This window comes from Ischnura elegans, chromosome 5 (assembly GCF_921293095.1).
Source record: "Ischnura elegans chromosome 5, ioIscEleg1.1, whole genome shotgun sequence".
Taxonomy (NCBI): Eukaryota; Metazoa; Arthropoda; class Insecta; order Odonata; family Coenagrionidae; genus Ischnura; species Ischnura elegans.
Window position 1 is genome coordinate 33,619,195 of NC_060250.1, and position 14,456 is coordinate 33,633,650.

Genomic DNA, 14,456 nt, shown 5'->3' on the forward strand with positions numbered 1-14,456 from the left:
TAACCCTTTTAGCAACCAGGATTTTGCTCTTTAAAAATTTGGGTCAAAGTTACCTTGAATTGGGTGAATTTTTTTAACTATACTTATTTTAAACGTGCATGAAGCTCTATATTATGTTTAAATTCTGCATTGAAACGTTGGAACAATTAGATTCACTAAAGGTGAGTGCATATCCTCCACGAGCACCTTTAATTGGGGTAACTTTGGCCCAATAAAAGAAAAATTACAAACCTAGTCCTAAATCATGGGCGTACCCAGGATCAAAACTAAGGGGAGGGGCAAGCCATGGTTGTTCAAGTTGTAGGTAAGATTTAAGCATGGAAAAGATGAATGAAATCAACATTTAAGGAAACTGTAACAGCTCTTTATTAGTTTTTAAAATTATTTGCTTGAAATAATATTATTTTCCTTGAAGACATTTGCAATTTTCGCTCCTGGGGGGGGGGGGCAGCTGCCCCCTCCTGCCCCTCGCGGGGTACGCGCATGTCCTAAACCATGAGTTAAAGTAAGGATGCCCATCACAAAATATAACCTGTTTTCAAGCGTTCCTTAATTTTAGCCTTTACATTTATTTAATTCAGGTAAAAATTAAAAATAAAGAAACAACACTTCTTGTCGGGAAAATCATATGATATTGCATGGTATCAATGTATATATTACCTGTTAAATTTCGAAACTCCTTCCTAACTTTCCCGTTCCATTTTCTGCTCTGAAATTAATATATTATGGATTAGTTGAGAACTTAATGAGATACGGGCTCACTATATGGGGAAATGTAAATAGTATGTACCATAAACTGCTAATCAAGAAACAAAATAAATTCATGAAAGTTTTATATGATAGAATAGACAAATCATATACAAATATTGAACATTTTTATAAATATTTAGGCATTTTAAGGTTAGAAAAATTATATAGATATATAATTATACAGGACAATTATTTCTGTAATAAATATAAAAAAATGCGTTCCTTTCAAAATAGTGAAAAATTGCGTTCAATAAGAAAATTTTGTGTTCCTTTGAAATATACAGGTTATGGTAATAATACGTTTCAAGTGATTGTACCAAAAGAATTCAACAAAATACCAAACAGTTTAACTACATTAACTACTAGACATGAAGGCAAGACAAAAATAAAAAAATGGTTGTTGGAAGAACGATAGGTAAAATATTTATGTGATGTATTGCATTAAATGTTTAAAAAAGTTCTAAATTACATATCATAATTGAATATATGTACCAGTATGCTTACATAGGTATACAATTGAAAAAAAAAGTCATGTGTGTATTTTATGTATGTAATAAGGAATAAGTGTATGCTTGATGATCAATGATTAAAAATTATTGTTAATATGTTGTTGAAATATCTGTTAATTGGTTGTTGGAAAATGAAAAAGAAGGTAAATGAAATCGAGTGACCGTTTTTCTAATGTATGTTATTATCCTTGAAAGCAATATATAAATATAAAAAATGTATATAAATGTATTAGATACTGGTATACTAATGTATATGAATATCAATTGAAGGCTAGTTCGCATGTGTATGTATGCTTGCATTAGTTGGGAAAATGTATCTGTATTATACAAATTCTGTCATATATTTTTGTGATGTATTGGAACCCGCTGACAAGTCTTTGAGACTTAGCGGGGCCTAGATTGTTATATGTTGGAATGGAATATGTATATATTGTTATTAATAAACTATATTATTATAACCTTCCTCAGGGTGTTAATTTGCCTTCATTAGAAGAAGAGTGGTAGCTGACACCTTTCGACTGATGCTAGATCTAAGTATGCGGATAACTCAGTGCAAATGGCAAAATACAGAACTATTTTTACGCCTCTGGGTCAAAGTTACCCCATTTGATCGCAACCGTTTGTTCATTACTTTCATGAAGGTGCAAGAACGGGATCTATAGGACGGATACATAAATTTCAGCCATGAGACTAAACAAGCAAATAAAATTATCCAAAATAAATTTATGCGGGCTCCGGAATTGGAATTCAGCTGCATCATTTGAATCTTTAATTGAAACATCCTTTGTGGCAAATTTTCTTTCTTTAACTATATCTTCAGTTATCTCTTGAGATATCTTCAAAAACAGTAGGAATGTGTTTAAAGACAGTTGAGCATAAAAATATAATAGAAAATAAAATTTATATTTATGAAGTATTTTAAGATAAGATATTCTTACTAAGAAAGTTTCTTCGTCTTGAGAATGATTAACTAAATACTATTTTGGATTATTGTTATTATGAGGATACTTAAACTAATAAGTTAAGTTTTTGCTAAACCAAAACATTAACTTATTAATTTAAAGCTTAGCCAAAGTCTTCCAATTACTATCTGATACCATAGCGTTAGTATTAAGATCTTTAAAGGCTACTTGTGTGTATTGAATCGGATTGATTTTAATTTTTCGACTATATTTTATTTAAAATCTTCATGGAGCTCTATATCATGCTTCAATTCTGTATTGGAACCTAGACAACATTCACTAATGGTCATAAATATAATGTTTTACGATTGCGTGCCATTTGTTTATGCACGGAATAAAGTAATAAAGTTCAAGTGGGTTGTTTTCTTTGATGGATCAAAATTCGTGTAAAAACTACTGGAAAGAAGACCAATGAAGACTTTTACATAACCGTCCTTGCGTAAAGCTTCAAAGGAAAAGTTTTTTAACGCTTACCAATGCTTCTATTCCAAACTTTATGAAGAACTCTTCTTGGGGAAAAAATCGTATAGCCTGGTATTCAAAGAAGTTTTTCTCATAAGAAGAGGCTTATGAGAAGGGTTTGAATGACTCTCTCCGTCGCTTTATATAGCTTTCTATGAAAATGTTATTGATTCTTGTGCCACGACCTTTGAAATGTGCTCAAGATAGTAAATGTAAGTTTAACGGCTGTGAAGTAATCATAGCATTTTTAAAGAATCGATAAATGTACCCTGATTAGTAAAAGTAACATTGCTGAGCTCGCGTATAGTTGTTCACCAAAATTTTGTTTCAGCGCAGACCGTATATCAATTATGAAATTAATTTAAAAAATATTTTTCGACACTAATTGTATTTTTCTATAAACATTAATATCATATTTGCTACTGGGTAATTTTAAGCTAATTTAATGCGTCTCTTCTCTGTTGACTACTTCTAATTGACTTTCGTCGCTTTAAGTTTTTGAGCACCAGTAGCCGCTAACCTGTGCTCTATTGTCACGCCAATTCAAGCCAAGTCGTTGTAAATTATGAAGTAATCTTAGCATTGTTAAAGAGGTCGATAAATAATATTACAATATAATAATATACTCCGGTAATTAAAAGTAACATTGTTGACCTCGCGTATAGATTTTCACTGAAACTTTGTGCGACGACCGTGTATCAATTATGATATGGATATTCAAAAATTTTCTATAGTTCATATGTTTGTCCATAAACATTTGTGACTTCGGAAAATAGGAATGCATTCGCATTATTTAAACTCCTAGTTGAGGCGTCATTTTTTGCAAGGTTCCGTTCTTCAACTATAAATGCATTTTAATGTTTTCCATGTGTGAATTTTGAGAAAAAATTTATTTTTTAAATAGTAAATTCGATAAGTCTAGATTATAAAAGTGAACATACCGGCCTAATACGTGTTTTTTTACCATCAGACATGAAAGTACGTGTAGAACAAAACACTGTGGGAAATCGATATCATAGTTTTCTTTTGTCGAACGAGTACAATCCTCTATTGATAATGAGGATTTTACTTCTTAATGATCAATGAGCAGGATATTCCTCTAAAGGATCTCAAATTTAGCGAAAGTAGTTCGCGTTGTGACGCGCGAAAGTGCTTTTATGGAAATTTTCCCCTGGGTCGCAGTCCAACAAAAGTTTCACGGTTTGTCTCTATGATCTTGATCAGAATTACTTTATAGGTCTACATTCGCTACAAAATAAATACCCAAGGCTGCTATGCGAAATTTTTTTTCGTGCTATTCATGCTTGTTTTAATGTTTTCTATTTATGAGTTTCCGATAAATTTTATTTTTTTTTAAATAGTAACTGCGTTAAGTCTGTATTACAAAATTATCATAACGGCATATACTGAGTTTTGAGAAGGTAGTAATTAAACTTTGTTGGGTTTACTTGTGTATTTAAATTGGCACGATCCGAGTTTCGTTACATAGTTGCATTGGCAAGTCCTTACCTTAAGGTGTAACTAAGTGATGAGACCGGGTCGTTCCTATCTAAGTATCCAAGTGAGCCTAACTAAATTTTATTATTATATTTTCCATAATGGAAAGGTCTCACATAGTTAAGCCTGAAGTTATCAGTTATACTAGTCTAAGTTAAGTTATTGGTTAAGTAAATCTAAGTTTATACTTAAACTATTTTAAGTAAGTACGCAATAATGTAGGAGAAGTGGTAGTTGGTATAATCATAGTACGGACTTTCTTGGTCCTTTGGAGTTGGTATAGTTATAATGCCTACTAATTCTAGGCTTAAAAAACTAGGATACTTATTAGTTTTTCTCTTACCAAATTTTATGAGCACGAAGAACACTAGCGAACGTATTGATCGCCGGCGATTGATATTGGGCGTTGTTAGAATGGGATTGGGATAGCTTTCCATTCGCACTCTTTATTGCAGGATTGGAGGCAGTCCGCCGGTGACGGGTCCTCTTATAATTCAGCGCCTTAATTAATCTCCTCGATATAAAACTGCAGCCGGAGGTAGCGCTCACTTCGTAACCAAGTCAGACGTCGCTTCTCGACACGTAACAACGGAGTGGCTTCCTCTCCGCCGTACAGCAGCAGCCTCTTTTTTTTGCCACCCCAACGCATTGGCTGACCTAACGGTATTGAAAATTATTGGCTTTTTTATGGTATGGTATGGTATTTGGAGGAGGCGACCGACAGCTGAGGTCATTTGCGCCATGAAGGAAGGGGTAGGTAAGGAAGGGTGGAGAGAAACCTGGCGTCGGCATTAGCCTGCTCTTAACGAAAGGCGCCAAGGGGACCACGGCTTAACGTCCCATCCGACGGACGGAGTGTTGCGCTTGAAATGTCCTCCTCACAACACTCAAGCAGGGATTGGACAGTCTATGAAAATTCTCTGCCACTGCCGGGATTTGAATCCGAGCCCGCCGGGTGGGAAGCCAGAACTCTAGCCACCACACCAACCCGATCCCCGGCTTTTTTTATCCATCGACACCTTTAGTTTCAGTGTTGCACTCCTCAAATCGAAAATAAAAGGCTTTTCCTTTTTATATCGTGATTTATTTCCTAGCAAACTGCGGATGCGTGTATACCTTAGGTTCTTCCTTTGAAATTGTCCCAAATATTTTAAATAATCTAATCCCCGACTAATCTGTCATATTTTTAGGTATTTATTCATTTACCACCAAAAACAGCAGCATTGGCCTTATATATTTATTGCATAACTTAAAAATTAAACGTACACGAACATCCCTGGATAGGAAAAGGCTACTCTGGCAGGGCTCGAACCCGCAACCTCTGGTGTAGCAGGCAAGGACTTCGCCCCGCCACTTCCGAGGCCAGCATAGTTTTCCTCGATAAAAAGCATTTCGTGAATGCCTCAGTGTGAAATCGCAGGTATATTATTTCCCATGAATACATTGAAAGCTTAGCACCCCACAACGCGGGCGTTTAGCCTCGACAATGGATATTTACACGGTCTGCATCATTGCTTTCCGCCGTCCGTGGGCAGCGTCTTGCTTGTACCTACCTTCCACGAAACAGATCCCCAATGCTCACCGCCTCCGACACCTCCCACGGTCGGCTCAGCGCGTAGGCCGACTTTGTATCGACTCGTCTGACCCTGATCTACTCTCACTTTGTGCTAGCTGTAGGCGTTGAGAGGGAGCGTTGGAAATCCTCATGTCTTATAGTCACACCATGCTCTTGTACTTATCCTTCTCATAAGGTATTCTATTCCCTTCTTTTCCCCAGCACGATAACTTCAAAGCTCTGAAAAGAAATGTCTTGGAAGAGAGTCTGGTACTTCTTCGGAATACAAATAAAATAAGAAGATAATATACAATAAAAAGATAAAATAAAAAGATTTAAAAACCCGATCTTTCCAGAACAGAATAAAATGGATTAAAAAGTAATGCATTAAATGCAAAAAAAATACTTTCATCACTCGGAGTAGTGGGTGCTGTGTAGGTTTACTAGAGAGGAGTGTCAAAGGGCATGATAGGAGAGTTAAAATTGACGCGTAGTATCAATATCTATTCGTAATCACCACCCAAGTTATATCCATCGAGTAATGAAAAGCTTATTTTGTATTTGTAGTGCATTCAATACTGTCTTTGGAAAGAGTAATTACCAAGTTTTTATACATGAAATTTTATGTTATTTCTACTTCTTATTGGTGAATAATTTTATCCATTAAACCAGACCAGTTAAAGAGATTTCCGCCCAAAAATATAGTCATCTTTGTAGGGCGTTTCAAGCTATTTTCCCATGAGGAAATCAAAATTAATAATTATAGCAAAATGGAAAAACTATCAAATGAGTGATCATTAAATATTGTGTAATCATCAAAAGAAAGCAAGTGTGCAAAATATTATGCCTTTGGAAAGCGGGTTAAAAATAAATTACAAGATTCCATCGATGAAACATGCACAAGGACGGAGAAAGTGAAGAAAAAGCGTGTAAAATGAAACAAACCTTTGGAAATGGATGCATTGAAATGGAGAGAGAAAATTGAAAGGTTCTATAAATGGATGCTTTCGAGAGAAAATTTCAAGAGGCTCGGGAAAACATGCAGTGATCGACTTTTGCGCATGGCACCAAGAAATAAATAGCAAATTCCAAGGTCACGTGATGGGTCTACCTCACTACGACAAAGCTTTTGTATTCTTATTGTTTCTTATACGCTAGGATTTTTCCATAGTAATAAATACTAAATCGGGAAATATCGGGATTATCCTAAAATCTGAAGCCTTCTGTTAAATACTTAGTATAAGGAAAAAGGAGTTAAGAGGGTGTGAATGGAGCTTACATAATACTGTATTGGGAATATTGAGAATACTGAAAACCATATCAGATGGATGTCGGTTTATAGAGATTTTTTGGAAGGGAACTGATTTATTTCGAATATTTCATGTGAGTGTTTACTTCAAGCTTTATTTCCCTAAATCAGTAGTTTAACTTCCCAGTGTGTGATTATTTTCTGAGAATGCCTCAGATTAAGAATTGTCAGCCGGCATAAAAATGCCGGTATTATCAAAACTATCCTCCACAGTTGATTTAATAGGAGTCTCAGGTGTGAGGAAGTTCATATCAATGAAATCACTAGACATTAGATCGATGAGCCATGAATATTTAACCTTTATTCTTCCTTAAAGTGCAACAAAAGTACCAAAAAATTACAATTGTGCATGAGACAAGATAAAAATAACGGCATAATATTCCCTGATGACGAATGATTGAGAATGGACGACATACAATGTTTTCATAAATGACATATCACATGTAGATGTTATTGATACAATGCAATGTAATGGTGGAAATAGTTTCCACGTTTCATCTAAAGATAGACCCGTACACATATGTAAAAATATCCTCCGAAAATATTCAATATCATTAATGTATAAACGGGATACAAATTTGGGATTCGGGGCTAATAATAACTCGCTCGCGGTCTGTTGGTCCGTGCCTATTTCTGTCACATGCGTGGCTTTCAAGGAGTCAGTAAACGTATGATTCATATGAAAATTTCGCAACTAATTGTCGAATTCACTTCCCTTTGAACATTAAATTCATGCGTTGAAACCCACTCGTCATTGAACGTGTTCATTGTGCCAGCATTAGTTAACAACTGTGACGCCACACAGATTTTTTCTGTGCCAAGAGATGTCTATCTCGCAAAAATTTCAGTAAACCTATTCGTAAGTTAACTGTCAATATTAATTGATTTTTTAAGTTACCGGCGAAAAGACTTTTAAATGACAATTTTAAGTCTTGACCGTAAACGTTTTAGTTGTTTGACATGAGTTGACTATTGGTCGCTATGGCAGTTTTAAAGTATTGACGCGAGTTATCCCCAAAATCCATTAATATTGACAAACGTGGACCGTTAAAGTTTTAGTAATTTGACGTAAGTTAATTATTGGTTGCTACTCTAGGTTCTGCGTTACTGTAGGATTCGGCTCTTGTCGTTCAAAAGCACTCTTTGAAAAACTTCCATTTTGATAGATACACCCAAGTTGTACGCTTAATTAGGAATGTTAAAAGTGTGCCTGGCATCAATTTATGTATGAAATTCTATAATGCCTATGGTGTGTACTTCTTCCGTTTACGGAAAGCCTTAGACGATTGAAGAAAATTTCAAAGGGCAAAATCCTTCTTTATTACTGAAACGTTTTGCTGAAATGAGTTATCTAATTATCGTGGTGGATCATAAATGAAGTTCACAACAATAGACGATGATCTCTGGTAGAAGATCGTGTTCCAGATTATATGAAGCACGGGAAAGCATGTAAACCAGGATGCAACGGACTCTTGTGCTTTTGTAGTTCCCTCTAATGACCGACAATATACCACTAAAATCACTCCTGAAGCCATTGATTGTCACCACGAAAACAGCGTAAAACGGACCCAAATGTCTTCTCAGATCTCTTCTTCTAGGATGCACGTATTCTAATAATATAACATTCAATTGTAAAACACCCAAATATAGTACCCCAAAATAACATTATTTCCCTGGATCATGTATTAAATCACATTTAGAAAACTTCTACCTTAAAAATGTGGATTATTCACTATGAATGACGGAAAAATGAGGATCTTGAATCACAGATTTGAGGAGACTAAAAATTGTTTCTGGAACAGTGTGAAAGAAAAGTTCGTGAACTTTTCCAAGTCGAACGAATGTTTCAATGTTCTTGCATCTTCACCGAAACTTGCCGTCACCAAAATTTTCGTTTTCATTTATTGCAAAAATGGGAAATAGAGGTTACACGGGTAACTATGATTCCAGAATGTTTGTGTTAGCAATGATTTATTTCCAGTACGAAAATTCACGGTGCAATCTACTGGTTGATTCTCCTCAAATAATTGATTGATGCGAGGAATAGAAAATACTTTGTAAGTTTCACGCTGGAAATTTATTTCCGACCATGGTTTCTTTACTTTGTCGTTATACAAGGTATAAATTCTGAAATAAAAACTGCAAAAGTCAATACAAAACTGACTTACGAATTCGTACCTTGCTGATGAAATACGTCGAAGGTGTCGAATCTATGGTCGGTACTAAATTGCCAGTGTAGAACTCAATTACGAGGTTAATTTTCTTTACGCATGTTGTGGTTCAACAAAGATAAGCCGGAAATGTTAAACACTGATCGATACGGGATATTGCTATTAAGATACAGAGATAGGGAGCCTCGGTTTGTCAGGGAAATCGACTCCAAATTAGAGCCCTTAAAAAAATAGTGTAAATATAGTACACCTTCTCCCGAATACCTTGCTCGGCAGATGCCGCGTTCTTCTTCACTCGGAGGAACAGGCGCCCAATCTGGATCGCTCTATAGATCTGTGTCTGGCGGAAAATGTGGTCCATCATCGACCGGTCCTGTCAAGTATAGCAATGCAGAGTCCCCTAGATGCCTTGTTATAACTACGAAGTAGAGTCGTCGCTAACCACCATTGTTTATTCTCAACTGGTGGCGGAATGTGTTAAAACATAGAGGTCGAGACGTGTGTAGTTGTTTATTATAAATTTTCCCATTTAAAATTAATAGAAATGGACAATCCGCCTGAATTATATATTTGTAATAGCTCCATAACTGATTTTCAGGGTTTTCACTTAATATACGATTTTCTCATAATACCCACGCTTCAAATATTTGTAATAATGATTGAACAAGCTCTTGAAAACATCTACACTTTTCTTGAAATCCCGGCGATCTTCATCTACTCGATAAACCTTAAGGAAACGAGACATCTACCGGTTTTGCCACAAGTCTAAAGGAGGTCTTAAGCCTATCAATGGCGGACAAAGCCTTTCCCATAGCCGAAGTGTATGCAACGACTTGACCTGGTGACGCATTAGTGTTGACAGTGCACGCTAGAGGACTGCAACAATGTGATTTGGTGTTTCCATCTTTTTTCTATATTATTCTTTGCTACCGACCGTATCGTTGAAGGTGATCTTAGCCCCAGTTAAATTCCGATACATGACACAAAGACGTTATCAAGCCCTACTTTTGTAATAAGAGCCCTGAAATATTTATAATCAGCAGTAGTTAGGGAATGGGCTCAAACAAATGCGGCTCTTCTTCAGGACGAAAATAGGGGAGGTAACACTTAGGCAATATACAGCTGGAAAAAGGGGGGGGGGGGTCATTTTGTGGTTTAAAGCTGCCAAGAACAATACAAAAAGTACACCCTCATTCCAGACCATCTGTACAGGCCATCTTTCAGTTACACTCATAGGTGCATTCTTGCCGACACAGCTGACCGCAGTACCACCGATTGACGCCTGGAACAGTTCAGTTCATAGAAGACGGCGCCATCTCGTCCGCACACAGAACTCGTGTCCTTAGAGAATCGGTCTCTGTAAAAAGAGAAAAGTACCGGTTAGCTACCCGGTAGAAATGCAGCGTATATTCTCTGCACCAGTGGTGCCATACCTGCAAGCTGCTGGCCACATTTTTCCGGCCAGCGAGATTCATCAAACTCATAAAAAGTAAATTTATTTAATAACGGAGGAAAAAGTCATCCAAAAAATATGCGTATTATTGATCTTAATGTTATTTTGGAATGCATAATTTTATATGCAACCTGCGAAGTTATAATGCATATCCAAAGTGGCAAAATCGGAACCACTTTCGTTGGTCACCCCTGCTACAGTTGATGGTAATCATCTGTTGCGGGTATTGAAAGAAACCGTGGAACCTACTCAAATTCACTCATTATTTGGGTACTAAGGAATTTTGCTTTTAATTTCCTTACCTGTGAGTTTTTAGTAAGGTAATTTCGGTCGCATTCAATCCAAAGAACTTGATAATCTTCGCTCATAAACTTACTCCATGCCAAGGGGCTTACTTGTTGCATGTATCATGACTTTTTGGAGGAATTTGAGGCATAAAACTTAGGACAACTCAGTAATATGTACTTTCAAAATCATGCTTTCATTCGCAAAATAAATAATACGGCGTGCCGTTAGATACAATTAAATTAATTTTACTTGGTAATTGATCATCTTTCAATAACATTGTCTCTAGTTCGTCTTATCCATAATCTTGGCTTAATTTCTTAAGTGCTTAATATCAATTTGTGGAGGAGTGGATTTAGATTTTATGGAACATTTAGGTAATTTATATTTTTATAATATAGTTATTGTATGGGCATTGCAGTGAGGTACTTCAATAAACTGATGGTAATAAAAATTAAATGTATCTTCTAGACCATTGACATTGGCTGCGTTGGCAATGTCATTCTGTAGACTTACGCTGAGTCATGTGGCACGATATTACTCGCTTTATCTTAGGCATATCGCTCGAAAAAGTAATTTAATTAAAATATTCTGGTAATCCACGAATGAGCTTACGCTTATAATAGCTTTATGATATAATTGTTATTTGTAGGAATTTGTCATTTAAATGCAATTAGAGAAATGACTGAGTGCGAACCTTCAATTTTCATTCCATGCCAGAGGATGAAGGAAAGGGGAAGTCCCTGCTTCAGGTCTTCACTTTGAAAAAGTAGAGAAATCGTAGAAAAATGGACACCGAGAATCAAGTTGATTGGCTGAATTTTTAAAAGTTCTTCTCCCAAATGCTGCCTTGCATCTTTTCTGAAGGCATCGAATTCAATTTCGGAAGAGCTGTGGCCGTGATCGTAGAATCAACACAGTAAAAAATAGTCTCCAGATCTATAAATAGGACCAGAAGCTCCTTTTATAAATCATTCACTCACTCACGCTACGTCTCCCATGGACGCACACTTGTGTCGTCAACGTCGCAACATCGGGGCAAAGTCTCAACGGTTCGACGTTATCCAAGTTCACCATTTACAGGAAAAAACGTTTCGCAGAGTGTCTCCTCGACAATAAGGGCGGAGGCAGGTCATTGGGAGGAGGACGCTGCGCCAAAGCCAAGAAGGCAGCTGCACCGAATCTGAGGATGAAGCTGCGCCGAATCTGAGAATGAAGCTGCGCCGAAGAGGCTCTGTTCCGTCAGTTTTGCTTCTTTCCCTCGCTTAAGAGTTGACGGCGTGCGATCCGTTGCCTCCGAAGAAAGACGTCCTCGCGGAAGATGAGGATGGCTGCGCTGGGTCCATCAGGGGTGGCTTCGGGGAGAGTAATGGGGCAGTGTCGTTGGCGACAACCACCGCGGCCGCCGCGGTCACCGACGAGGAAGATAGGAACAACATCGCAGACTTGCTCATTGATTCGCTCACCGACCAGTGGCCCCCTGGAGAAAAAAAGTAGGAAAGTAAATATTAATGATTTATGTCACAACACTCGGACCTTTGAACACGATAGTGGTGTCGGCAATCGAAACTTTGGGAGACATTGAAGCAAGTCATACGATGGAAAACGCGAAAAGTGTTCACCAAAATGTACAGCATTAAATTTTTATGAATAGACTAGCGTAATTAATTGCATTCGATATAAGCAGCATGAAAAAAAAAATATTTCATTAATCAGACCTGTTACTTGGTTTCAGATTTTGCTATTTCTATCATGATCCCAAGCACATAAGCAGATCATCGCTCTTGCATTTGGTAGTAACTTGATTTCGAAACCAACCATTGCTAGAATCTTTCAATTTCCTCCCACAGTCTTACCTCCTCCATTTCTAAAGATGTTTTTTTTTGGGTTTCATACCTGCTTCTCATTTTAGATAATTTTCCCATTTTCAAATTTAAAGCGTTTTAAAGTGCAATTTAGAAAATGATAATAATTCTCAACGGGCGTATTTTTTCGATAAACCGGATGGAATACTGCGATATAGAAGGTAAGGGGAGACATCAGCCTCGCAGGGTGGAGATGATGAAGACGATGGCAGAATACGCCTTCGTAATGTCGTCGGTGCCAATAAACATATAGGTAGTGTCTTCCTAGACGAGAGAACTCTTCCTAATATCACTCGTCCTATGCCCTTGTCTTGGCTTCTTTGACTGCCCTTTGACTTTGAGTGCGCATTTACTGCCCACTAGAATAAAAATAAATAAATCCTCCAATGTAATGCTAAGACTTGCTAAAGACTGGCTTTTCTCGCAAGAAATAATTGAAAATTTATTTTGATGTTGTTTATTTAAAACACTCTTGTATCATTTACTGCATTCTTATACATTTTGTTGTTTGATGGTGGCTCAATTATGGTACTATGACCTTGGAGATCACGTAAAGCTCCTTTTATTTTTGTATTTAGATGTAAAAAAATCTAGGAGTAAATAAATTATTATTATTATTAATATCATCCTTGTAGTCTCCACCTGGATATGCAATTGGGTGGCAATTCACCTCGAAACCATTTTACTGGAAAGGATAACATACTGTATTAATTTACGCAAGTACACAGCTGCATATTAACGGATGGTGATCCCATTATCTCCCCTTACCTTCCATATCGCAGTATTCCATTCGATTTACCGAAAGAATACGTCCGATAATAATTAAGAAGTAATTCGTACTAAAAAAAGGTTTTATGCGAACTAAATCCGTTCCCGATCGTCCAAAAACCATTCTTAGCCCCTCCCTCTATCTCACCTTCCAAAATGAACGGCCCACCCTGGTGTCCCGGTTCCGCCTCCTCCTCGCGGCCCTCCCCCGCCGATGCAGCCGCCGCCGCCGCCGTGGTCTCCTCCAGCGGGAACTGCACCCTCTTGGGCGGCCTCCGCTTCTTCCTCGGCCTCCACCTTTCCTCCACCGCCACCTTCCCAACGCCCACTCCCTCCTCCTCCCCAACCACGCTCCCCACGAACGTGATCCTCCCCTCCGAGGGCCCCCCGATCTCCCCTTCCAGCGCCATCCGGGCCTCGAGGTCCGCTGCGATGGCGGCCTCCGCTGCCGCCGCCGCGGGCGACAGCGTCTGCTCCCCGCCGCCATTGGCAGCCTCTTGGTGTGCCGCGTTCAGTAGGATGGACAGGTGTCCGCCGGGCGGGCTGCTGACGGCGGCCGTGGATGAAGCCGGAAGGGTGGTCTTCTTGGAGCTCATCACACTGGTGGCGCCGTGGGGCGCCTCGTAGCGGATCACTGGGAGTTGCTATGGAACGGAAGAAGGAGAGGAAGGGGCCAAGCCACAAAGGAATGAGGGGATACGGTAACAATAGATACTCATTCGGACTACACATTGATGACAATGAGAAAAAATGGAACAACCTTGACCTTTCGTCAGGCGCCATATTGGAAATGCGGACATCAGGTGCAATGTGCTTGACAGGCACAAGTGTGAAAAATATTTTTTACCCTTAGAATGGCTCAGTGGCACA

The 14,456-nt window shown here is 38.0% G+C and overlaps 1 long non-coding RNA gene across 1 annotated transcript; it reads right to left on the reverse strand.

The window, feature by feature from the left end:
• Positions 1–7,314: 7,314 nt before the first annotated feature.
• LOC124158687 lies at positions 7,315–13,883 on the reverse strand. The gene is made up of 3 exons (XR_006864856.1): positions 13,735–13,883; positions 11,651–12,433; positions 7,315–10,572 (listed from the first exon to the last, which is right to left on the reverse strand). It is a non-coding gene; the product is annotated as an uncharacterized LOC124158687 (long non-coding RNA).
• Between the last annotated feature and the right edge of the window lie 573 nt (positions 13,884–14,456).